Genomic DNA, 23,858 nt, shown 5'->3' with positions numbered 1-23,858 from the left:
CCTCCCCCCCTTCTTGCAGGCGTATTCAATAAATCCAATAACCATAATAGAATCAATGAAAGACCACACCAACAGGGCGGACAATGTGTGCAAAAAAACAACAAACTGTGCATTTACAAGAAGAAAGATTAGAAAAACAGTAATACCAAAGAAAGAAACAATAAATATTGAGAACACGAGATGACGAATCCTTGAAACTGAGTCCAGAGTTTACGGGAAAAACCAGTGTCCGGGTGAGTGAAGTTATCCCCTTTGGTTGAGGGGTAGTAACTGTTCCTGAACTTGCTGGTGTGAGTCCTGAGTCTCCTGTACCTCCTTCCTGATGGCAGCAATGAGAGGCGATAATTGCATCCTCCAAATCTTGATTTTCATTGTAATATTCAAAATGATTTTCGATACCTTTAAATTCTTCATAGCTTAAAAACAACAGAAGGCAACTAAAAAAGCCATGGGGGTGGGGGGGGGGGGAGATGAAAAATGAAGGCAAGATAGCCAATATCAAAAAGGATACCAAACATTTTTTGAGATATTTCAAGAGTAAAAGAGGTGAGAGTATACATTGGACCACTGGAAAATAAATCAGAATCAGGCTTATTATCACCGGCATGTGACGTAAAATTTGTTAACTTAGCAGCAGCAGTTCAATGCAATACATAATCTAACAGAGAGAGAAAAAAAAACAAATAATTTTTTTTTAAGTAAATCAATTATGTATATTGAATAGATTTTTTTAAAACATGCAAAAACAGAAATACTGTATATTAAAAAAAAGTGAGGGAGTGTCCAAAGATTCAATGTCCATTTAGGAACGGGATGGCAGAGGGGAAGAAGCTGTTCCTGAATCGCTGAGTGTGTGCCTTCAGGCTTCTGTATCTCCTACCTGGTGGTAACAGTGAGAAAAGGCCATGCTCTGAGTGCTGGAGGTCCTTAATAATGGACGCTGCCTTTCTGAGACACCACTCCCTAAAGATGTCCTGGGTAATTTGTAGACTAGTACCCAAGATGGAGCTGACTAGATTTACAACCTTCTGCAGCTTCTTTCGGTCCTGTGCAGTAGCCCCTCCATACCAGACAGTGATGCAGCCTGTCAGAACGCTCTCCACGGTAGAGGTTTTGAGTAGATTTGCTGACATGCCAAATCTCTTCAACCTCCTAATAAAGTCTAGCCACTGTCTTGCCTTCTTTATAACTACATCGATATGTTGGGACCAGGTTAGGTCCTCAGAGATCTTAACACCCAGGAACTTGAAACTGCTCACTCTCTCCACTTCTGATCCCTCTATGAGGATTGGTATGTGTTCCTTCGTCTTACCCTTCCTGAAGTCCACAATTAGCTCTTTCGTCTACCGGGCGATAGATACTATGGCAGCCACATTATTCTTCTTCTCACTGGTATAATTGTTGCCTTTTTAAAGCAAGTGGGAACTTCCGCCCGTAGCAGTGAGAAGTTGAAAATGTCCTGAAGAGTTTATTTTAGGTATATATTCTTTGTCATACTGCAAAACGTTGAGCTGCTAAACTGTGTTTCATTGCTCCACAACAATGACAATAAAGATATTCTTATTCTTAATACTCCCGCTAGTTGGTTGGCACTGGTTTTCAGAGCCTTACCAGGTACTCCATCGGGACTTTACGCCTTGCGAAGGTTCACTCTTTAAAGACAGCCTAACATCGGCCTCTGAGACAGAGATCACAGGGTCATCAGGTGCAGCAGGGATCTTCACAGCTGTAGTTATATTCTCCCTTTCAAAGCGTGCATAGAATACATTGAGTTCATCTGGTAGTGAAGCATCACTGCCATTCATGCTGTTGGGTTTCGCTTTGTAGGAAGTAATGATGCTGGAGAGGTAGTAATGGGAGATAAGGATTGGCAGATAAACTGAATAAGTATTTTGCATCAGTTTTCACTGTGGAAGACTGTGGCAGCCTGCTGGAACTCCAGAGTGTCAGGGGTTAGAAGTGTATGAAATTGCCATTACTGGAGAGAAGGTTCTTGGGAAACTGAAAGGTCTGAAGATAGATAAATGACCTGGACTAAATGGTCTACACCCCAGAGTCCTGAAACTGGTGACCGAAGAGACGGTGGAGGCATATTAATGATCTTTCAAGAATCAATTGACTCTGGCATAGCTCCAGAGGACTGGAAAATTGCAAATGTCACTCCACTCTTCAAAAAGGGAGGAAGCAAAAGAAAGGAAATTATAGACCAGTTAGCCTGACCTCAGTGGTTGGGAAGATATTGGAGTTGATTATTAAGAATAAAGGTTTGGGGTACTTGTGATGAAGTTTAAGGGAATGGGGGATTCTCAAGATTCCTGTAAACAATGGATTCGGAACTGACTATGTCTGTGACTGCAGTGTGTTTGAATAATGTCTCACAGCTGCCTTCTTTGGAGCAAGATGATTAAAGTTCGCCCAGATCCACATAGATGTCTCTGGGCTTTTCACACCTTTTGATTTTGACAAAAAGCAGTACCTAATGGAAATTAGACAGAACATTCCTTTCTTAATTAAAGCATAAATTTGACGGATGTTCTTATCTTTGTAATTAAGTTGTGGCTCCAGCAAACCAGGTAGGACATTTCTTTCTTTAATTAAGGTGGCTGGAGTGTCCAACAAATTGATTGTACTTTTGTATCAATAGTCCATTGACTTGGCCGGAATGGTTATCAAACTGATTGTTCTCTGTATCAATAGTCTATTGACTTGGCCGGAATGGTTATCAAACTGATTGCATGAACATTGACTTCTCTAACTTCCGCTAAGGCCCCACCTCCCCCTCGTACCCCATCTGTTACTCATTTTTATGCACACATTCTTTCTCTCACTCTCCTTTTTCTCCCTCTGTCCCTCTGAATATACCTCTTGCCCATCCTCTGGGTCACCCCCCCCGTCTTTCTTCCCAGACCTCCTGTCCCATGATCCTCTCGTATCCCCTTTTGCCTATCACCTGTCCAGCTCTCGGCTCTATCCCTCCCCCTCCTGTCTTCTCCTATCATTTTGGATATTCCCCTCCCCCTCCTACTTTCAAATCCCTTACTCACTCTTCCTTCAGTTAGTCCTGACGAAGGGTCTCGGCCTGAAACGTCGACTGCACCTCTTCCTATAGATGCTGCTTGGCCTGCTGCGTTCACCAGCAACTTTGATGTGTGTTGATTGAATTTCCAGCATCTGCAGAATTCCTGTTGTTTGCGATCAAACTGATTGTTCTCTGAATCAATAGTCCACTGACTTGACCGGAATGGTTATCAAACTGATTGTTCTTTTGTATTGGTGGCCTTATAACTTCTGACAATTCGGACATTGGGCAGTGAACTTGTAGAACCGCCGGGGAGATGAGAAAGGGTCTCTCCCGGATGTCGGGTCCAAGTTCACTCGCCAGCTGAGCTCGAAGAAATAAACAGGTGAAAAGATAAGTAATGATCTTTTTGTGCTGTTGTTATTTGATCCAGCAAAGTTACGTTTACACTTGGAGGCAGATGATAAAATATGCCAAAGTCAGCATGGTTTCCTTAAAGGAAAATATTGCCTAACAATTCTGTTGGAATTCTTTGAAATAACAAGCAGGATAGACAAAGAAGAAACAGTTGAAGTTGTGTACTTGATTTTTAGAAGGTCTTTGACAAGGTGCCACACATGAGGCTGCTTAACAAGATAACAGCCCATGGTATTACAGGGAAGATTCTAGCGTGGATAAAACACTGGCTGATTGGCAGGAGACAAAGACTGGGAATAAAGGGAGCTTTTTCAGGTTGACTGTCGGTAACCAGTGATGTTCCACAGAGGGTCTGTGTTGGGACTGCTTCTTTTTATGTTATATGTCAATGATATTGATGACAAAATTGATGGCTTTATGGCCAAGTTTGCAGATGATACAAAGATAGGTGGAGAGACAGGTAGTGTTGAGGAAGCAAGGGGGCTGCAGAAGGATTTTGACAGATTAGGAGAATGGCAGGAAGTGTATGGTCATGCACTTTGGTAGAAGGAATAAAAGTATAGAATATTTCCCGAACGGGGAAAATATTCAAAAATCTGAGGTGCAAAGGTTAACTTGCAGGTTGAATTGGTAGAAAGGAAGGCAAATGTAATGTTAGCATTCATTTCGAAAGGACTAGAATATATAAAGCTTTGGTCAGCCTACATGGAGTACTGGGCTCCTTATCTGAGAAACGATATGCTGACATTGGAGGGAGTTCAGAGGAGATTCATGAGAATGATTACAGGAATGAAAGGGTTATCATATGAGGAGCTTTTGATGGCTCTGCACCTGTACTCACTGGAATTTAGAATGTGAGGGGGAGCTCATTGAAACCTATCAAATGTTGAAAGGCCTCGACAGAGTGGATATGGAGAGGATGTTTCTTATAGTGGGGAGTCTCGGACCAGAGGGCACAGCCTCAGAATGGAGAGACATCCACTTAGAATGGAGATGACAAAGGATTTCTTTAGCGGGAGGCTGATGAACCGATGGAATTTCTTGCCATAGGCAGCTGTGGAGTCCAAGTCATTGGCTGTATTTAAGGGAGAGGTTCATAGGTTCTTGATTAATCAGGGTGTGAAAGTTTACGAGGAGAAGGCAGGAGACTGGGGTTGAGAAGGATGCAGAGCAGCCATGATGGGCCAAATGGCCTAATTCTCCTTCTATGTCTTATGGTGTTGTAGCTTCTAACTTGAAAAGCAGAGAAATTTTTCATTCACCCCCGGCCGTTTCTGGCATCTCCAAGCCTGAATGCTTGAAACCACACTGCACAGAACAGATCTGAATTGTCTTACCGCTTATTTCCCGCCAACTGTCAGTGACAAAATTCACTGCTTTTTGAGCACAAACATACACTATTTAAAAACTGTTTGCTTGAAGCACTGAGTGCTAATGACCATGCAAGTGCACATGACTGATGTTTGTTAGAAATTCCTTGGCAACAGTCTCCTGCCCCAATGAAGTGACATAGTGTTACAAATAAACAAAGAGAATCCCGGCAATTTTCTCCGTTAGCCCCTCACCTCTACTGAAAAAAAACATCAGGATTCGGTTTAATGTCACCACATATATCATGAAATTTGTTTTTCCGCAGTACATTGCAATAAACAACGATAAATTACAAAAATATAATGTACATTCAAGAAATTAAATAAGTTGTGCAAAAAGAGAGCAAAAGAAGAAAAAATATTGAGGAAATGTACACGGGTTCATTGTCCGTTCAGAAATCTGATGGCGGGAGGACTGAGGTAGGGTACACGGGTTCACTGTCCGTTCAGAAATCTGATGGCGGGGGGACTGAGGTAGTGTACACGGGTTCATTGTCCGTTCAGAAATCTGATGGCGGGAGGACTGAGGTAGGGTACACGGGTTCATTGTCCGTTCAGAAATCTGATGGCGGGAGGACTGAGGTAGGGTACACGGGTTCACTGTCCGTTCAGAAATCTGATGGCGGGGGGACTGAGGTAGTGTACACGGGTTCATTGTCCATTCAGAAATCTAATGGTGGAGGAGGAGAAGAAGCTGTTGCTGAAATGTTGAGTGTGTGCCTTCAGGGCATGTGCTAGATGATGGGCCACCTCTGAGGCACCACCTTTCGAAGGCATCCTTTATGCTGGGGAGGCCAGTGCCCACAGCAGAGGTGGAACACTTCAGATGCAGCTTTCTAAGATTAACCAACTGACCCATATCCAACTTCCCATTTTTTAAATCACCAGCAAACAATGAAATAAAACACGCTAAAGTGGTGCAGAAAGGTGCTGTTGCAATAAATCACATAACATTAGTAAACAATGACCAGTAGTTCCAACACACACAATAGCTTCGTCTTAAGGCAGTAATCATTGGAGGATCAGAGATGGAGTGGGTCAGTAACTTTAAATTCCTGGGTGTCACTATCTCAGAGGACCCGTCCTGGACCCATCATATAAACGCAATTGCAAAGCAAGCACGACAGCACCTCTGTTTCCTTAGGAGTCATAAGGAAATTTGGCATGACATCAAAAACCTTGGTAAACCTATAGATGTGTGGCGGAAAGTGTGCTGACTGGCTGCATTACAGCCTGGTGTGGGAACACCAATGCTTTTGAAAGGGAAATCCAACAAAAGGTGGTGGATTCGGCCCAGTACAACCTTTCCAAACATTGAGCATATCTACATGAAACACCATGTAGTAAAGAAACATTCAGCATCACAGATCCTCAGCACCCAAGCCATGCTCTTTTCTTGCTGGTAGAAGGTACAAGGAAAGGAAAAGGAAATTGCCTTTTAAACTCACAGAGAGCAGAGGCCATTAGCTTTTTGCTGTTGATGTTTCTGTAGCAGGCAATTTCTTTTTTACGAGGTCGAGTTGCTAGCTCGATGCTCAACGCAGCACCAATGGAAAGCATGCCTGGGCAACCGGCTGGGTTCAAACTCGGGAGCCTTCACTCCAAAGTCCGGTGCTGATGCCACTACGCCACCAGCCAGCCAGGTAGAAGGTACAAGAGACCCAAAATTCGCACCACCTGGTTCAAGAACAGTTACTACCCCACAACCAGCAGGCTCTTAAACAAAAGAGGATAATGACACTCATATACTGAGATGTTCCCACAACCAATGATCTCACCTTAAGGACTCTATCTTGTTATTTCGTTCTCTCGTTATTTATTGCTATTTATTTATGTTTGCATTTGCAGTGTGTTGTCTTCTATGGTCTTGCTCTTTCATTAATCCTGTTCACAGTTTCTGTTCTATAGATTTACTGAGCATGCCCACAGGAAAACGAATATTAGAGTTCCATGTGGTGACATGTATGTACTCTGATATTAAATTTTACTTTGAACTTTTGAACTTTGAGAACACTTCATAAGACCATAAGACATAAAGCAGAATTAGGCCATTCAGCCCATCAAGTCTGTTCCACCATTCCATCATGGCTGATCCTGGATCCCACTCAACCCCATACTCCTGCCTTCTTGCCATATCCCTTGATGCCCTGACTGACCAGGAAACGATCAACTTCCATCTTAAATATACCCACGGACTTGGCCTCCAGCAATCTGTGACAGAGCATTCCACAGATTTACTACTCTTTGGCTGAAAAAAAATTCCTCCTTACCTCTGTTCTAAAGGGTCACCCCTCAATTTTCAGGCTGTCCCCTCTAGTTCTGGATACCCCCACCATAGGAAACATCCTCTCCATATCCAGCCTGTCTAGTTCTTTCTATATTCAGTAGATTTCAAAGAGATCACACCATATTCTAAATTCCAGTGAGTACAGGCTCCAAGCTGCCAAACGCTCCTCACATGCTAACCCCTTCATTCCCGGAATCATCCTCGTGAACCTCCTGTGGACTCTCTCCAAAGACAACACATCCTGAGATATGGGGCCCAAAACCGTTGACAACACTCCAAGTGTGTCCAGACTAGTGTCTTATAAAGGCTCAGCGTTATCTCATCTCTCTTATATTCTATTCCCCTTGAAATAAATGCCAACATTGCTTTAGCCTTCTTTACCCCAGACTCAACCTGTAAATTAGCATTCGGGAGTCCTGCACAAGGATTCCCAAGTTCTTCTATACCTCGAATATTTGAATTTTCTCCCGTTTTAGATAATAGACCACACTATTTTTCCTTTTAGCAAAATGCATTATGGTACATTACCCAACACTAGTCCATCTGCCAGTTTTTGTTCATTTCTCCAATTTGTCCAATTCCTGCTGCAATTGCATTGCTTCCTCAGTACTACCTACCCCTCCATCTGCCTTCATATCATCTGCAAACTTTGCCACAAAGCCATCAATTCCATTATCTAAATCATTGACAAACAATGTGAAAAGTAGCAGTCCCAATACCGACCCCTGAGTCACTGGCTGCCAACCAGAAAAGGTCCCTTTTATTCTCACTCACTGCCTCCTGCCTGTCATCCATTCCTCTATCCAGCATCTTTCCTGTTACCCCATAGGATTTTATCTTGTTAAGCAGCCTCATGTGTGGCACCTTATCAAATGCCTTCTGAAAATCCAAGTAAATGACATCCACTGCCTCTCCTTTGTCCACCCTGCTTGTTACTTCCTCGAAGAACCCTAACAAATTTGTTGGGCAAGATTTCCCTTTACTGAAACCATGCTGACTTTGCCTTATTTTATCATCCGTCCACAAGCACCCCAGAACCTTATCCTTAATAATAGACTCCACCATTTTCCCAACCATTGAGGTTACGCTAAGGCTGTCTACAAGAAGGGTCAGAGCCGTCTCTATTTCCTGAGGAGACTGAGGTCCTTTAACATCTGCCGGACGATGCTGAGGATGTTCTACGAGTCTGTGGTGGCCAGTGCTATCATGTTTGCTGTTGTGTGCTGGGGCAGCAGGCTGAGGGTAACAGACACCAAGAGAATCAACAAACTCATCCGTAAGGCCAGTGATGTTGTGGGGATGGAACTGGACTCTCTGACGGTGGTGTCTGAAAAGAGGATGCTGTCTAAGTTGCATGCCATCTTGGTCAATGTCTCCCATCCACTACATAATGGACTGGGTGGGCACAGGGGTACATTCAGCCAGAGACTCATTCCACCAAGATGCAGCACAGAGCGTCGTAGGAAGTCATTCCTGCCTGTGGCCATCAAACTTTACAACTCCTCCCTTGGAGGGTCAGACATCCTGAGCCAATAGGCTGGTCCTGGACTTGTTTCATAATTTACTGGCATAATTTACATATTTACATAGGGGGACCAATATCCTGGCAGGGAGATTAGCGGGGGCTACTGAGGTGACTTTAAACTGGAACGGTTGGGGGGTGGGAATCAAATTAAAGAGGCTAGGCGTGAGGAGGTTAGTTCACAACAGAGGGATGGGAACCAGTGCAGAGAGACAGAGGGGTGTAAAGTGAGGGTAGAAGCAAAAGGTACAAAGGAGAAAAGTAAAAGTGGCAGGCTGACAAATCCAGGGCAAGCATTAAAAAGGGCCACTTTTCAACATAAGTGAACCAAATTGGTAAAGGTGCTGAGGAAGAGGATTTCTTGGAATGTATGCGGGATGGTTTTTTGAACCAACATGTTGAGGAACCAACTAGAGAGCAGGCTATTCTGGACTGGGTTTTGAGCAATGAGGAAGGGTTAATTAGCGATCTTATCGTGAGAGGCCCCTTGGGTAAGAGTGACCATAATATGGTGGAATTCTTCATTAAGATAGAGAGTGACATAGTTAATTCAGAAACAAAGGTTCTAAACTTAAAGAGGGGTAACTTTGAAGGTATGAGACGTGAATTAGCTAAGATAGACTGGCAAATGACACTTAAAGGATTGACGGTGGATATGCAATGGCAAGCATTTAAAGGTTGCATGGATGAACTACAACAATTGTTCATCCCAGTTTGGCAAAAGAATAAATCAAGGAAGGCAGTGCACCCGTGGCTGACAAGAGAAATTAGGGATAGTATCAATTCCAAAGAAGAAGTATACAAATTAGCCAGAGAAAGTGGCTCACCTGAGGACTGGGAGAAATTCAAAGTTCAGCAGAGGAGGACAAAGGGCTTAGTTAGGAAGGGGAAAAAAGATTATGAGAGAAAACTGGCAGGGAACATAAAAACAGACTGTAAAAGCTTTTATAGATATGTAAAAAGGAAAAGACTGGTAAAGACAAATGTAGGTCCCCTGCAGACAGAAACAGGTGAATTGATTATGGGGAGCAAGGACATGGCAGACCAATTGAATAATTACTTTGGTTCTGTCTTCACTAAGGAGGACATAAATAATCTCCCAGAAATAGTAAGGGACAGAGGGTCCAGTGAGATGGAGGAACTGAGCGAAATACATGTTAGTAGGGAAGTGGTGTTAGGTAAATTGAAGGGATTGAAGGCAGATAAATCCCCAGGGCCAGATGGTCTGCATCCTAGAGTGCTTAAGGAAGTAGCCCAAGAAATAGTGGATGCATTAGTGATAATTTTTCAAAACTCGTTAGATTCTGGGCTAGTTCCTGAGGATTGGAGGGTGGCTAATGTAACCCCACTTTTTAAAAAAGGAGGGAGAGAGAAACCGGGGAATTATAGACCGGTTAGCCTAACATCGGTGGTGGGGAAACTGCTGGAGTCAGTTATCAAGGATGTGATAACAGCACATTTGGAAAGCGGTGAAATGATCGGACAAAGTCAGCATGGATTTGCGAAAGGAAAATCATGTCTGACGAATCTCATAGAATTTTTTGAGGATGTAACTAGTAGAGTGGATAGGGGAGAACCAGTGGATGTGGTATATTTGGATTTTCAAAAGGCTTTTGACAAGGTCCCACACAGGAGATTAGTGTGCAAACTTAAAGCACACGGTATTGGGGGTAAGGTATTGGTGCGGGTGGAAAATTGGTTAGCAGACAGGAAGCAAAGAGTGGGAATAAACGGGACCTTTTCAGAATGGCAGGTGGTGACTAGTGGGGTACCGCAAGGCTCAGTGCTGGGACCCCAGTTGTTTACAATATATATTAATGACTTGGATGAGTGAATTAAATGCAGCATCTCCAAGTTTGCGGATGACACGAAGCTGGGTGGCAGTGTTAGCAGTGAGGAGGATGCTAAGAGGATGCAGGGTGACTTGGATAGGTTGGGTGAGTGGGCAAATTCATGGCAGATGCAATTTGATGTGGATAAATGTGAAGTTATCCACTTTGGTGGCAAAAATAGGAAAACAGATTATTATCTGAATGGTGGCCGATTAGGAAAAGGGGAGGTGCAACGAGACCTGGGTGTCATTATACACCAGTCATTGAAAGTGGGCATGCAGGTACAGCAGGCGGTGAAAAAGGCGAATGGTATGCTGGCATTTATAGCGAGAGGATTCGAGTACAGGAGCAGGGAGGTACTACTGCAGTTGTATAAGGCCTTGGTGAGACCACACCTGGAGTATTGTGTGCAGTTTTGGTCCCCTAATCTGAGGAAAGACATCTTTGCCATAGAGGGAGTACAAAGAAGGTTCACCAGATTGATTCCTGGGATGGCAGGACTTTCATATGAAGAAAGACTGGATGAACTGGGCTTGTACTTGTTGGAATTTAGAAGATTGAGGGGGGATCTGATTGAAACGTATAAGATCCTAAAGGGATTGGACAGGCTAGATGCAGGAAGATTGTTCCCGATGTTGGGGAAGTCCAGAACGAGGGGACACAGTTTGAGGATAGAGGGGAAGCCTTTTAGGACCGAGATTAGGAAAAACTTCTTCACACAGAGAGTGGTGAATCTGTGGAATTCTCTGCCACAGGAAACAGTTGAGGCCAATTCATTGGCTATATTTAAGAGGGAGTTAGATATGGCCCTTGTGGCTACGGGGGTCAGGGGGTATGGAGGGAAGGCTGGGGCGGGGTTCTGAGTTGGATGATCAGCCATGATCATAATAAATGGCAGTGCAGGCTCGAAGGGCCGAATGGCCTACTCTTGCACCTATTTTCTATGTTTCTATGTTTCTATATTACTATTTAACTATTTATGGTTCTATTACTATTTATTATTTATGGTGCAACTGTAACGAAAACCAATTTTCCTTGGGATCAATAAAGTATGACTATGACTAACTGGCCTATAAGTTCCTTTCTTTTGCCTTCCTCCCTTCTTAAAAAGTGGAGTGACATTTGCAATCATCCAGTCCTCCAGGACCATGCCAGAGTCAAGTGATTCTTGAAAGATCATGACCAATCAATCCATTATCTCTTCACTAACCTCTCTCAGGACTCTGGGATGTAGTCCATCTTGTCCAGGTGACTTACTGACCTTAAGAGATTTGAGCACTTTTTCCCTTGTAATAGAAAAGGCACTCACTCCTGCTCCCTGACACTCTCAGACCTCTGGCACACTGCGAGTATCTTCCACAGTGAAGCCAGATGCAAAGTACCCATTAAGTTCATCTGCCATTTCTTTGTCCCCCATTACTACCTCACCAGCATCATTTTCCAATGGTCCAATATCAACTCTCATCTCCCTTTTACTCTTTATAAAACTGAAAAAACTTTTGGTATCCTGCTTTATATTATCAGCTAATCTGCCCTCATATTTCATCTTTTCCCTTCTTATAGCTTTTTTTAATTGCCTTTAGTTGGATTTTAAAAGGTTCCCAACCATCCAATTTCCCACTCACTTTTGCTACCTTATGTGCCCTTTCCTTGGCTTTTATGCAGTCCTTAACTTCCCTTGTCAGCCATTGTTGCCTACCCCTGCCATCTGAGAACTTTTTCTTCAGTGGGACCTATCTATCCTGTGCCTTGTGAACTATTCCCAGAAACTTCAGCCATCTCTGCTCGGCCATCATCCCTGACAATATCCTCCTCCAACCAACCTGGACAAGCTCCTCTCTCATGCCTCTATAATTCCCGTTATTCCATTACAATACAGAAACATGTGATTTAAGCTACTCTCTCTTAAGTTGCAGTATGCATTCAATCATATTATGATCACTGCCTCCTAAGGGTTCCGTTACATTAAGCTCCCTAATAAGATCTGGGTTATTACACAACACCCAATCTAAGATAGCATTTTCCAGAGTAGGCTCAAGCACAAACTGCTCTCAAAAGCCATCTCATAAGCATTCAACAAATTCCCTCTCTTGTGATGCAACACCAACGTGATTTTCCCAATCCCCTTGCATTTTGAAGTCCCCCAACATAATGCCTTTTCCAGCTCCCTTTGCAATCTCAACACCACATCTTGGCTACTATTTAGAGGCCTATATATGATTCCCATAAAGGTATTTTTACCCTTGCAGTTTCTAAACTCCACCCACAAAGTTTCAACATTCTCTGGTCTTATGTCGTCTCTTTCTAAAGATGTAATTCCATCTGTACCAACAGAGTCACACCACTGTCTCCGCCTTCCTGCCCGTCTTTTCGATACAAAATATATCCTTTGAAGTTCAGCTCCCAATTATGGCCTTCTTTCAGCCACGACTCAGTGATGCCCAGAAGGGTCTCTCTCCCTCTCGCTGTTCTGGAGGAAGGTGCCCGCGTGTGTCCGATCTCTCTCACTCTCGCTGTTCCTGGAGGGAAGTGCCTGCGTGTGTCCGGTCTCTCTCCCTCTCGCTGTTCTGGAGGAAGGTGCCTGCGTGTGTCCGGTCTCTCTCCCTCTCGCTACCCACAGAGGAAAGTGCCCGCATGTGTCCGGTCTCTCTCCCTCTCGCTACTCCCAGAGGAAAGTGCCTGCGTGTGTCCGGTCTCTCTCCCTCTCGCTGTTCCTGGAGGAAAGTGCCTGCGTGTGTCCGGTCTCTCTCCCTCTCGCTGTTCCTGGAGGAAGGTGCCCGCGTGTGTCCTGTCTCTCTCCCTCTCGCTGTTCCTGGAGGAAAGTCCCTGCGTGTGTCCGGTCTCTCTCCCTCTCGCTGTTCCTGGAGGAAGGTGCCTGTGTGTGTCCGGTCCCTCTCACTCTCGCTGTTCCTGGAGGAAAGTGCCTGCGTGTGTCCGGTCTCTCTCCCTCTCGCTACCCACAGAGGAAAGTGCCCGCATATGTCCGGTCTCTCTCCCTCTCGCTACTCCCAGAGGAAAGTGCCTGCGTGTGTCCGGTCTCTCTTCCTCTCGCTGTTCCTGGAGGAAAGTGCCTGCGTGTGTCCGGTCTCTCTCCCTCTCGCTGTTCCTGGAGGAAAGTGCCCGCGTGTGTCCTGTCTCTCTCCCTCTCGCTGTTCCTGGAGGAAAGTGCCCGCGTGTGTCCTGTCTCTCTCCCTCTCGCTGTTCCTGGAGGAAAGTGCCCGCGTGTGTCCGGTCTCTCTCCCTCTCGCTGTTCCTGGAGGAAAGTGCCTGCGTGTGTCCGGTCTCTCTCTCTCTCTCACTACCCCCGGAGGAAAGTGCCTGCGTGTGTCCGGTCTTCTCCCTCTCGCTACTCCCAGAGGAAAGTGCCTGCGTGTGTCCGGTCTCTCTCCCTCTCGCTACCCCCAGAGGAAAGTGCCTGCGTGTGTCCGGTCTCTCTCTCCCTCTCGCTGTTCCTGGAGGAAAGTGCATGCGGGTGTCCGGTCTCTCTCCCTCTCGCTGTTCCCGGAGGAAGGTGCCTGCGTGTGTCCGGTCTCTCTCCCTCTCGCTACTCCCAGAGGAAAGTGCCTGCGTGTGTCCGGTCTCTCTCCCTTTCGCTGTTCCTGGAAGAAAGTGCCTGCATGTGTCCGGTCTCTCTCCCTCTCGCTGTTCCTGGAGGAAGGTGCCTGCGTGTGTCCGGTCTCTCTCCCTCTCACTGTTCCTGGAGGAAGGTGCCTGCGTGTGTCCGGTCTCTCTCCCTCTCGCTGTTCTGGAGGAAGGTGCCTGCGTGTGTCCGGTCTCTCTCCCTCTCGCTACCCACAGAGGAAAGTGCCCGCATGTGTCCGGTCTCTCTCCCTCTCGCTACTCCCAGAGGAAAGTGCCTGCGTGTGTCCGGTCTCTCTCCCTCTCGCTGTTCCTGGAGGAAAGTGCCTGCGTGTGTCCTGTCTCTCTCCCTCTCGCTGTTCCTGGAGGAAAGTCCCTGCGTGTGTCCGGTCTCTCTCCCTCTCGCTGTTCCTGGAGGAAGGTGCCTGTGTGTGTCCGGTCCCTCTCACTCTCGCTGTTCCTGGAGGAAAGTGCCTGCGTGTGTCCGGTCTCTCTCCCTCTCGCTACCCACAGAGGAAAGTGCCCGCATATGTCCGGTCTCTCTCCCTCTCGCTACTCCCAGAGGAAAGTGCCTGCGTGTGTCCGGTCTCTCTTCCTCTCGCTGTTCCTGGAGGAAAGTGCCTGCGTGTGTCCGGTCTCTCTCCCTCTCGCTGTTCCTGGAGGAAACTGCCCGCGTGTGTCCTGTCTCTCTCCCTCTCGCTGTTCCTGGAGGAAAGTGCCCGCGTGTGTCCTGTCTCTCTCCCTCTCGCTGTTCCTGGAGGAAAGTGCCCGCGTGTGTCCGGTCTCTCTCCCTCTCGCTGTTCCTGGAGGAAAGTGCCTGCGTGTGTCCGGTCTCTCTCTCTCTCTCACTACCCCCGGAGGAAAGTGCCTGCGTGTGTCCGGTCTTCTCCCTCTCGCTACTCCCAGAGGAAAGTGCCTGCGTGTGTCCGGTCTCTCTCCCTCTCGCTACCCCCAGAGGAAAGTGCCTGCGTGTGTCCGGTCTCTCTCTCCCTCTCGCTGTTCCTGGAGGAAAGTGCCTGCGTGTGTCCGGTCTCTCTCCCTCTCGCTGTTCCTGGAGGAAGGTGCCTGCGTGTGTCCGGTCTCTCTCCCTCTCGCTACTCCCAGAGGAAAGTGCCTGCGTGTGTCCGGTCTCTCTCCCTCTCGCTGTTCCTGGAAGAAAGTGCCTGCGTGTGTCCGGTCTCTCTCCCTCTCGCTGTTCCTGGAGGAAGGTGCCTGCGTGTGTCCGGTCTCTCTCCCTCTCACTGTTCCTGGAGGAAGGTGCCTGCGTGTGTCCGGTCTCTCTGCCTCTCACTGTTCCTGGAGGAAGGTGCCTGCGTGTGTCCGGTCTGTCTCCCTCTCGCTGTTCCTGGAGGAAAGTGCCTGCGTGTGTCCGGTCTCTCTCCCTCTCGCTGTTCCTGGAGGAAAGTGCCTGCATGTGTCCGGTCTCTCTCCCTCTCGCTGTTCCTGGAGGAAGGTGCCCGCGTGTGTCCGGTCTCTCTCCCTCTCGCTACCCCGAGAGGAAAGTGCCTGCGTGTGTCCGGTCTGTCTCCCTCTCACTGTTCCTGGAGGAAAGTGCCTGCGTGTGTCCGGTCTCTCTCCCTCTCGCTGTTCCTGGAGGAAGGTGCCTGCATGTGTCCGGTCTCTCTCCCTCTCGCTGTTCCTGGAGGAAAGTGCACGCATGTGTCCGGTCTCTCTCCCTCTCGCTGTTCTGGAGGAAAGTGCCTGCGTGTGTCCGGTCTCTCTCCCTCTCGCTGTTCCTGGAGGAAAGTGCCCGCATGTGTCCGGTCTCTCTCCCTCTCGCTGTTCCTGGAGGAAGGTGCCTGCGTGTGTCCGGTCTCTCTCCCTCTCACTGTTCCTGGAGGAAAGTGCCCACGTGTGTCCGGTCTCTCTCCCTCTCGCTGTTCCTGGAGGAAGGTGCCTGCATGTGTCCGGTCTCTCTCCCTCTCGCTGTTCTGGAGGAAAGTGCCCGCGTGTGTCCGGTCTCTCTCCCTCTCGCTGTTCCTGGAGGAAAGTGCCTGCGTGTGTCCGGTCTCTCTCCCTCTCGCTGTTCCTGGAGGAAGGTGCCTGCGTGTGTCCGGTCTCTCTCCCTCTCGCTGTTCCTGGAGGAAAGTGCCTGCGTGTGTCCGGTCTCTCTCACTCTCGCTGTTCCTGGATGAAGGTGCCTGCGTGTGTCTGGTCTCTCTCCCTCTCGCTGTTCCTGGAGGAAAGTGCCTGTGTGTGTCCGGTCTCTCTCCCTCTCGCTGTTCCTGGAGAAAAGTGCCCACGTGTGTCCGGTCTCTCTCCCTCTCACTGTTCCTGGAGGAAGGTGCCTGCGTGTGTCCGGTCTCTCTCCCTCTCGCTGTTCCTGGAGGAAGGTGCCTGCGTGTGTCCGGTCTCTCTCCCTCTCGCTGTTCCTGGAGGAAAGTGCCTGCGTGTGTCCGGTCTCTCTCACTCTCGCTGTTCCTGGATGAAGGTGCCTGCGTGTGTCTGGTCTCTCTCCCTCTCGCTGTTCCTGGAGGAAAGTGCCTGTGTGTGTCTGGTCTCTCTCCCTCTCGCTGTTCCTGGAGGAAAGTGCCCACGTGTGTCCGGTCTCTCTCCCTCTCACTGTTCCTGGAGGAAGGTGCCCGCGTGTGTCCGGTCTCTCTCCCTCTCGCTGTTCCTGGAGGAAGGTGCCCGCGTGTGTCCGGTCTCTCTCCCTCTCACTGTTCCTGGAGGAAAGTGCCTGCGTGTGTCCGGTCTCTCTCCCTCTCGCTGTTCCTGGAGGAAGGTGCCTGCGTGTGTCCGGTCTCTCTGCCTCTCACTGTTCCTGGAGGAAGGTGCCCGCGTGTGTCCGGTCTCTCTCCCTCTCACTGTTCCTGGAGGAAAGTGCCTGTGTGTGTCCGGTCTCTCTCTCCCTCTCGCTGTTCCTGGAGGAAGGTGCCTGCGTGTGTCCGGTCTCTCTCCCTCTCGCTGTTCTGGAGGAAAGTGCCTGTGTGTGTCCGGTCTCTCTCCCTCTCACTGTTCCTGGAGGAAAGTGCCTGTGTGTGTCCGGTCTCTCTCTCCCTCTCGCTGTTCTGGAGGAAGGTGCCCGCGTGTGTCCGGTCTCTCTCCCTCTCACTGTTCCTGGAGGAAAGTGCCTGTGTGTGTCCGGTCTCTCTCTCCCTCTCGCTGTTCCTGGAGGAAGGTGCCTGCGTGTGTCCGGTCTCTCTCCCTCTCGCTGTTCTGGAGGAAAGTGCCCGCATGTGTCCGGTCTCTCTCCCTCTCGCTGTTCTGGAGGAAAGTGCCTGTGTGTGTCCGGTCTCTCTCCCTCTCACTGTTCCTGGAGGAAAGTGCCTGTGTGTGTCCGGTCTCTCTCTCCCTCTCGCTGTTCTGGAGGAAGGTGCCTGCGTGTGTCCGGTCTCTCTCCCTCTCGCTGTTCTGGAGGAAGGTGCCTGCGTGTGTCCGGTCTCTCTCCCTCTCGCTGTTCTGGAGGAAGGTGCCTGCGTGTGTCCGGTCTCTCTCCCTCTCGCTGTTCTGGAGGAAGGTGCCTGCGTGTGTCCGGTCTCTCTCTCCCTCTCGCTGTTCCTGGAGGAAGGTGCCCGCGTGTGTCCGGTCTCTCTCCCTCTCGCTGTTCTGGAGGAAGGTGCCTGCGTGTGTCCGGTCTCTCTCCGTCTCGCTGTTCTGGAGGAAGGTGCCTGCGTGTGTCCGGTCTCTCTCCCTCTCGCTGTTCTGGAGGAAAGTGCCTGTGTGTGTCCGGTCTCTCTCCCTCTCACTGTTCCTGGAGGAAAGTGCCTGTGTGTGTCCGGTCTCTCTCTCCCTCTCGCTGTTCTGGAGGAAGGGGCCTGCGTGTGTCCGGTCTCTCTCCCTCTCGCTGTTCTGGAGGAAGGTGCCTGCGTGTGTCCGGTCTCTCTCCCTCTCGCTGTTCTGGAGGAAGGTGCCTGCGTGTGTCCGGTCTCTCTCCCTCTCGCTGTTCTGGAGGAAGGTGCCTGCGTGTGTCCGGTCTCTCTCTCCCTCTCGCTGTTCCTGGAGGAAGGTGCCCGCGTGTGTCTGGTCTCTCTCCCTCTCGCTGTTCCTGGAGGAAAGTGCCTGCGTGTGTCTGGTCTCTCTCCCTCTCACTGTTCCTGGAGGAAGGTGCCCGCGTGTGTCTGGTCTCTCTCCCTCTCGCTGTTCCTGGAGGAAAGTGCCTGTGTGTGTCCGGTCTCTCTCCCTCTCACTGTTCCTGGAGGAAGGTGCCTGTGTGTGTCCGGTCTCTCTCCCTCTCGCTGTTCTGGAGGAAGGTGCCTGCGTGTGTCCGGTCTCTCTCTCCCTCTCGCTGTTCTGGAGGAAGGTGCCTGCGTGTGTCCGGTCTCTCTCTCCCTCTCGCTGTTCCTGGAGGAAGGTGCCTGCGTGTGTCCGGTCTCTCTCCCTCTCGCTGTTCTGGAGGAAGGTGCCTGCGTGTGTCCGGTCTCTCTCCCTCTCGCTGTTCTGGAGGAAGGTGCCCGCGTGTGTCTGGTCTCTCTCCCTCTCGCTGTTCTGGAGGAAAGTGCCTGCGTGTGTCCGGTCTCTCTCCCTCTCGCTGTTCTGGAGGAAAGTGCCTGCGTGTGTCCGGTCTCTCTCCCTCTCGCTGTTCCTGGAGGAAGGTGCCTGCGTGTGTCCGGTCTCTCTCCCTCTCGCTGTTCTGGAGGAAGGTGCCTGCGTGTGTCCGGTCTCTCTCTCCCTCTCGCTGTTCCTGGAGGAAAGTGCCTGCGTGTGTCCGGTCTCTCTCCCTCTCGCTGTTCCTGGAGGAAAGTCCCTGTGTGTGTCCGGTCTCTCTCTCCCTCTCGCTGTTCTGGAGGAAAGTGCCTGCGTGTGTCCGGTCTCTCTCCCTCTCGCTGTTCTGGAGGAAGGTGCCTGCGTGTGTCCGGTCTCTCTCCCTCTCGCTGTTCTGGAGGAAAGTGCCTGCGTGTGTCCGGTCTCTCTCCCTCTCGCTGTTCCTGGAGAAAAGTGCCTGTGTGTGTCCGGTCTCTCTCCCCCTCGCTGTTCTGGAGGAAAGTGCCTGTGTGTGTCCGGTCTCTCTCCCTCTCGCTGTTCTGGAGGAAGGTGCCTGCGTGTGTCCGGTCTGTCTCCCTCTCGCTGTTCTGGAGGAAGGTGCCTGCGTGTGTCCGGTCTCTCTCCCTCTCGCTGTTCTGGAGGAAGGTGCCTGCGTGTGTCCGGTCTCTCTCCCTCTCACTGTTCTGGAGGAAAGTGCCTGCGTGTGTCCGGTCTCTCTCTCCCTCTCGCTGTTCCTGGAGGAAGGTGCCTGCGTGTGTCCGGTCTCTCTCTCCCTCTCGCTGTTCCTGGAGGAAGGTGCCTGCGTGTGTCCGGTCTCTCTCCCTCTCGCTGTTCCTGGAGGAAGGTGCCCACGTGTGTCCGGTCTGTCTCCCTCTCGCTGTTCCTGGAGGAAGGTGCCTGCGTGTGTCCGGTCTCTCTCCCTCTCGCTGTTCCTGGAGGAAGGTGCCTGCGTGTGTCCGGTCTGTCTCCCTCTCGCTGTTCCTGGATGAAAGTGCCTGCGTGTGTCCGGTCTCTCTCCCTCTCGCTGTTCTGGAGGAAGGTGCCCACGTGTGTCCGGTCTGTCTCCCTCTCGCTGTTCCTGGAGGAAAGTGCCTGCGTGTGTCCGGTCTCTCTCCCTCTCGCTGTTCCTGGATGAAGGTGCCTGTGTGTGTCCGGTCTCTCTCCCTCTCGCTGTTCTGGAGGAAGGTGCCCACGTGTGTCCGGTCTCTCTCTCCCTCTCACTGTTCTGGAGGAAGGTGCCTGCGTGTGTCCGGTCTCTCTCTCCCTCTCGCTGTTCTGGAGGAAGGTGCCTGTGTGTGTCCGGTCTCTCTCTCCCTCTCACTGTTCTGGAGGAAGGTGCCTGCGTGTGTCCGGTCTCTCTCCCTCTCGCTGTTCCTGGAGGAAGGTGCCTGCGTGTGTCCGGTCTCTCTCCCTCTCGCTGTTCCTGGAGGAAGGTGCCCGCGTGTGTCCTGTCTCTCTCCCTCTCGCTGTTCCTGGAGGAAAGTCCCTGCGTGTGTCCGGTCTCTCTCCCTCTCGCTGTTCCTGGAGGAAGGTGCCTGTGTGTGTCCGGTCCCTCTCACTCTCGCTGTTCCTGGAGGAAAGTGCCTGCGTGTGTCCGGTCTCTCTCTCACTCACTTGTTGCTGCTGGAAGGTGGTGGCGGAGTCCTGGGCTTTAGGTAAGGTTTAAGTGACCCTGTTGGTGGATTGTACTCTGTAAGTTGGCGTTATGATGTGTTTCTGATTTCTGTTCACCCCTTTTTCGTTGCAGCTTTGTGCGGTTTTGGTCTAGCTGGACTGATTCTGCGGCCTGAACTCCAGAGACGACAATGCGCTGGACTGAACTGAGATAAATATTCCTCAACTCTTCTGATGACTTGTGGTTTGCTATTTTATATTCTGCGGGTTTTGCTTCTGTTTTTATTGGTGGTTTTTTTTGCACATTGGGGGTTTGATACGTCTTCTTTCAACAGGATCCACGATATTCTTTGTTTCGTGGCTGTCTGTAGAAAGATAAATCTCAGGGTTGTCTACTGCATATGCACTTTGAATCTTGGAAAGGGAGAAAGAAACTCTGATCTTAAACCTCCACTGCCTTGTCGCTACACCCACTCACAGAAAAGATTTTGGATGTAAAGCAAGGGAAAAATCCAGAGCTGGTGTCCTATGTTGACTGGCAGCTCCTGCGACACTGCTGGTGCCAGACTGTATGATTCTCTGCTGTTCCTTTGGATTCATCAGCTACGTGGCTAGCAATTTGCTCTCCATATTGCACAGCATATCAACAGACAGCTAGAATACAAACCCATGGTCAGTCCTCTGAGGCAGTGAAAACTACATGTTAACGGTTTAGGTGTATTGAAGGTTGACTTTAATAGTTCATTCTCCAAACATAACATGGCCAGAACTCTACTTTACAAACTGCTGCAGTTTATTTTACAGATGGCCACATAGCACTGAAACTTACGATATCCTGCAATGACCTCATTTTAAGTCCTAGAAATCTGACCAAGCAACACATCCAAATGAGAATGGTCTTTGACTTGGCGTTGATTCAATTCCCTCACCAATACGATCAATGTCATGATTAGCAGACAGGAGTCACGGTTTCAGTGGCGCTGTTAAAGAGCTGATGCTCTGCATTCTACGAGCTATTTGTAATGCAGCACCATCAACTACAGGAAAGGAGTAACCATTCCCAATGGTGCTGACAGCCAGATGCCAGGAATTCAACTCTGGAGACCAAGAAAGCTACAAGAAGTACAGGCATGCTACCCGGAAAGCCACCTCATGGGCGAGGTGGAGATTCCAGACCACGCCTGAATCAACGAGGGATGCCTGACAGTGGCAGGGCACCTCCTACAAAGTGAAATCAAGCGATATGGCAGACAGCAGGGCTTCGCTTGGATGACCGCGGAGGTGCGTGCGCTGCTGAGGACCCGTGACTCCGCCTTCAGAGCAGGAGACAAGACAGCCCTAACAACAGCGAGGGCCAAATTGCCCCGGGCCATCAGAGAGGCAAAGCGTGCACACGCCCAGCGAATCCACAGCCACTTCCAGGACAGTGGAGACACACGGCGCATGTGGAAGGGCATTCAGGACATCACCAACTACAAGACGACAACACCTGCCTGTGCTGGTGATGCCTCCCTCCCAGTTGCGTTGAACAACTTCTACACTCGTTCTTAGGTGGAAAATGACGTGGCGGCGAGGAAGACCACCCCTCCTCCAAATGACCAGGTGCTGTGTCTTACCGTGGCCGATGTGAGGGGAACCCTGTGCAGGGTCAACCCACGGAAGGCTGCTGGACCAGACAATATTCCTGGCAGAGTGCTCAGAGGATGTGCAGACCAGCTAGCTGAGATTCTCACTGACATCTTCAACATCTCCCTGAGCAGCGCCGTTGTTCCAACGTGCTTCAAGGCTACCACCATCGTCCCCGTGCCGAAGAAGTCTTCAGTGTCCTGCCTCAACGACTACCGTCCCGTTCACTCACATCCAACATCATGAAGTGTTTCGAGAGGCTCATCATGAGGCACATCAAGACCCTGCTGCCCCCCTCACTGGACCCCCTGCAGTTCGCGTACCGTCCCAACCGTTCAACAGACAACGCCGTCGCCATCACCCTCCACCTGGCCTTAACCCACCTGGACAAAAAAGACACGTTCGTTCAAATGCTGTTCATAGACTTCAGTTCAGCATTCAACACAATCATTCCTCAGAAACTGATTGGAAAGCTGAGCCTGCTGGGCCTGAACACCTCCCTCTGCAATGGGATCCTAGACATCCTGACTGGGAGACCTCAGTCAGTCCAGATCGGGAGCAGCATCTCCAACACCATCACACTGAGCACGGGGACCCCCAGGGCTGTGTGCTCAGTCCACTGCTGTTCACTCTGCTGACCCACGACTGTGTTGCAACACACAGCTCGAATCACATCATCAAGTTCGCTGATGACAGAACCATGGCGGGTCTCATCTGCAAGAACGATGAGTCAGCATACAGAGAGGAGATGCAGCGGCTAACGGACTGGTGCAGAGTCAACAACCTGTCTCTGAATGTGAACAAAACAAAAGAGATGGTTGTTGACCTCAGGAGGACACGGAGTGACCACTCTCCGCTGAACATAGACATCTCCTCTGTTGAGATCGTTAAGAGCACCGAATTTCTTGGTGTTCACCTGGCGGAGAATCTCATCTGGTCCCTCAACACCAGCTCCATAGCAAAGAAAGCCCAGCAGCGTCTCTACTTTCTGCGAAGGCTGAGAAAAGTCCATCTCCCACCCCCCATCCTCACCACATTCAACGGAGGTTGTATTGAGAGCATCCTGAGCAGCTGCATCACTGCCTGGTTCAGAAATTGCACCATCTCGGATCGCAAGACCCTGCAGCGGATAGTGAGGTCAGCTGAGATCATCAGGGTCTCTCTTCCTGCCATTACAGACATTTACACCACACGCTGCATCCGTAAAGCAAACAGCATTGTGAAAGACCCCACGCCCCCCTCATACAAACTCTTCTCTCTCCTGCCATCTGGCAAAAGGCACCAAAGCATTCGGGCTCTCACGACCAGACTGTACAACAGTTTCTTCCCCCAAGCCATCAGACTCCTCAATACCCAGAGCCTGGACTGACACCAACCTACTGCCCTCTACTGTGCCTATTGTCTGGTAGGGGAACATGTCGCGTCCTTTTCAGGGCGGTTCGTCCACCTTTGGTCCCCACCTGGCACTCAGCTCTCACCTGTGGCTCCCCGTAGCTGTTTGCATGCGACAGCAGCCACACCCCGGGCAACGGCTTCGACAAGCCGGCTAAACCAGGTGAGGGTAGCTGACGGGTCTTAAACCCTCGGTGAGATAGGGAGTTGTCTATCCCAGCATGTGAAGACAGACTCCGGTGGATTGAGCGGACGAGACCTATGGAAGGTCCAACGGTCAAGAAGGCGGTCTCTGCAAGCATCGTGGAACGTGTAGAGCAGGACAAGACACAGAAGACGTCCTGGTCATCCACTGCGCCTAGTCCCATCTCCAGCCGTCTAGACTCTGTCTTGCCACTGGATCCAGATGGGAATTGGGAAGAGAGAGTGAGGCTGACACTGCGCAACTCTCCCTCACTTAAATCCAAATCACGCGCTAGTCTTGACACCATGATAATGGTGTCGAGGTCCTCATCGACGTCAACGATGGACGAACAACATTTATTGTAATGTCTGCACTGTTTTGTGCACTTTATGCAGTCCTGGGTAGGTCTGTAGTCTAGTGTAATTTTACGTAGTTCAGTGTAGTTTTTGTATTGTTTCATGTAGTACCATGGTCCGGTGATGCCTACACCGAAGAAGTTTAGATCCTCTCTTCGACGGGAGTTCAGTGAAACCATCTCTCACTGCTCCCCATCTGTAATTTCTTCGGCTCTTCAACTTTTCGACCACATTT

General features: G+C 49.9%; 1 protein-coding gene across 5 annotated transcripts in view; it reads right to left on the bottom strand.

Moving 5' to 3' along the window:
* The window catches only part of golga5 (golgin A5), a 102,670-nt gene that overhangs the window by 64,505 nt on the left and 14,307 nt on the right, over positions 1-23,858 (bottom strand). Inside the window, exons 1-2 of one of the 5 annotated variants that reach the window (XM_063043071.1) lie at positions 1,612-1,792; positions 147-319 (exon numbers count right to left, since the gene is read on the bottom strand). The exons of 1 other annotated variant lie outside the window; for it this stretch is intronic. The gene's annotated coding sequence lies outside the window, so the exon portion shown is untranslated. Of the gene's footprint in view, positions 1-146; positions 320-1,611; positions 1,793-3,044; positions 3,383-23,858 lie in introns of those variants that run through there. 3 more of the 5 variants (XM_063043100.1, XM_063043089.1, XM_063043081.1) reach the window with 3 other exon arrangements.

Source organism: Mobula hypostoma, chromosome 1 (assembly GCF_963921235.1).
Source record: "Mobula hypostoma chromosome 1, sMobHyp1.1, whole genome shotgun sequence".
NCBI classification, from domain to species: Eukaryota; Metazoa; Chordata; class Chondrichthyes; order Myliobatiformes; family Myliobatidae; genus Mobula; species Mobula hypostoma.
Note: the sequence above shows the minus strand (reverse complement) of the source record. Positions and strands in the feature narration are given on the sequence as shown.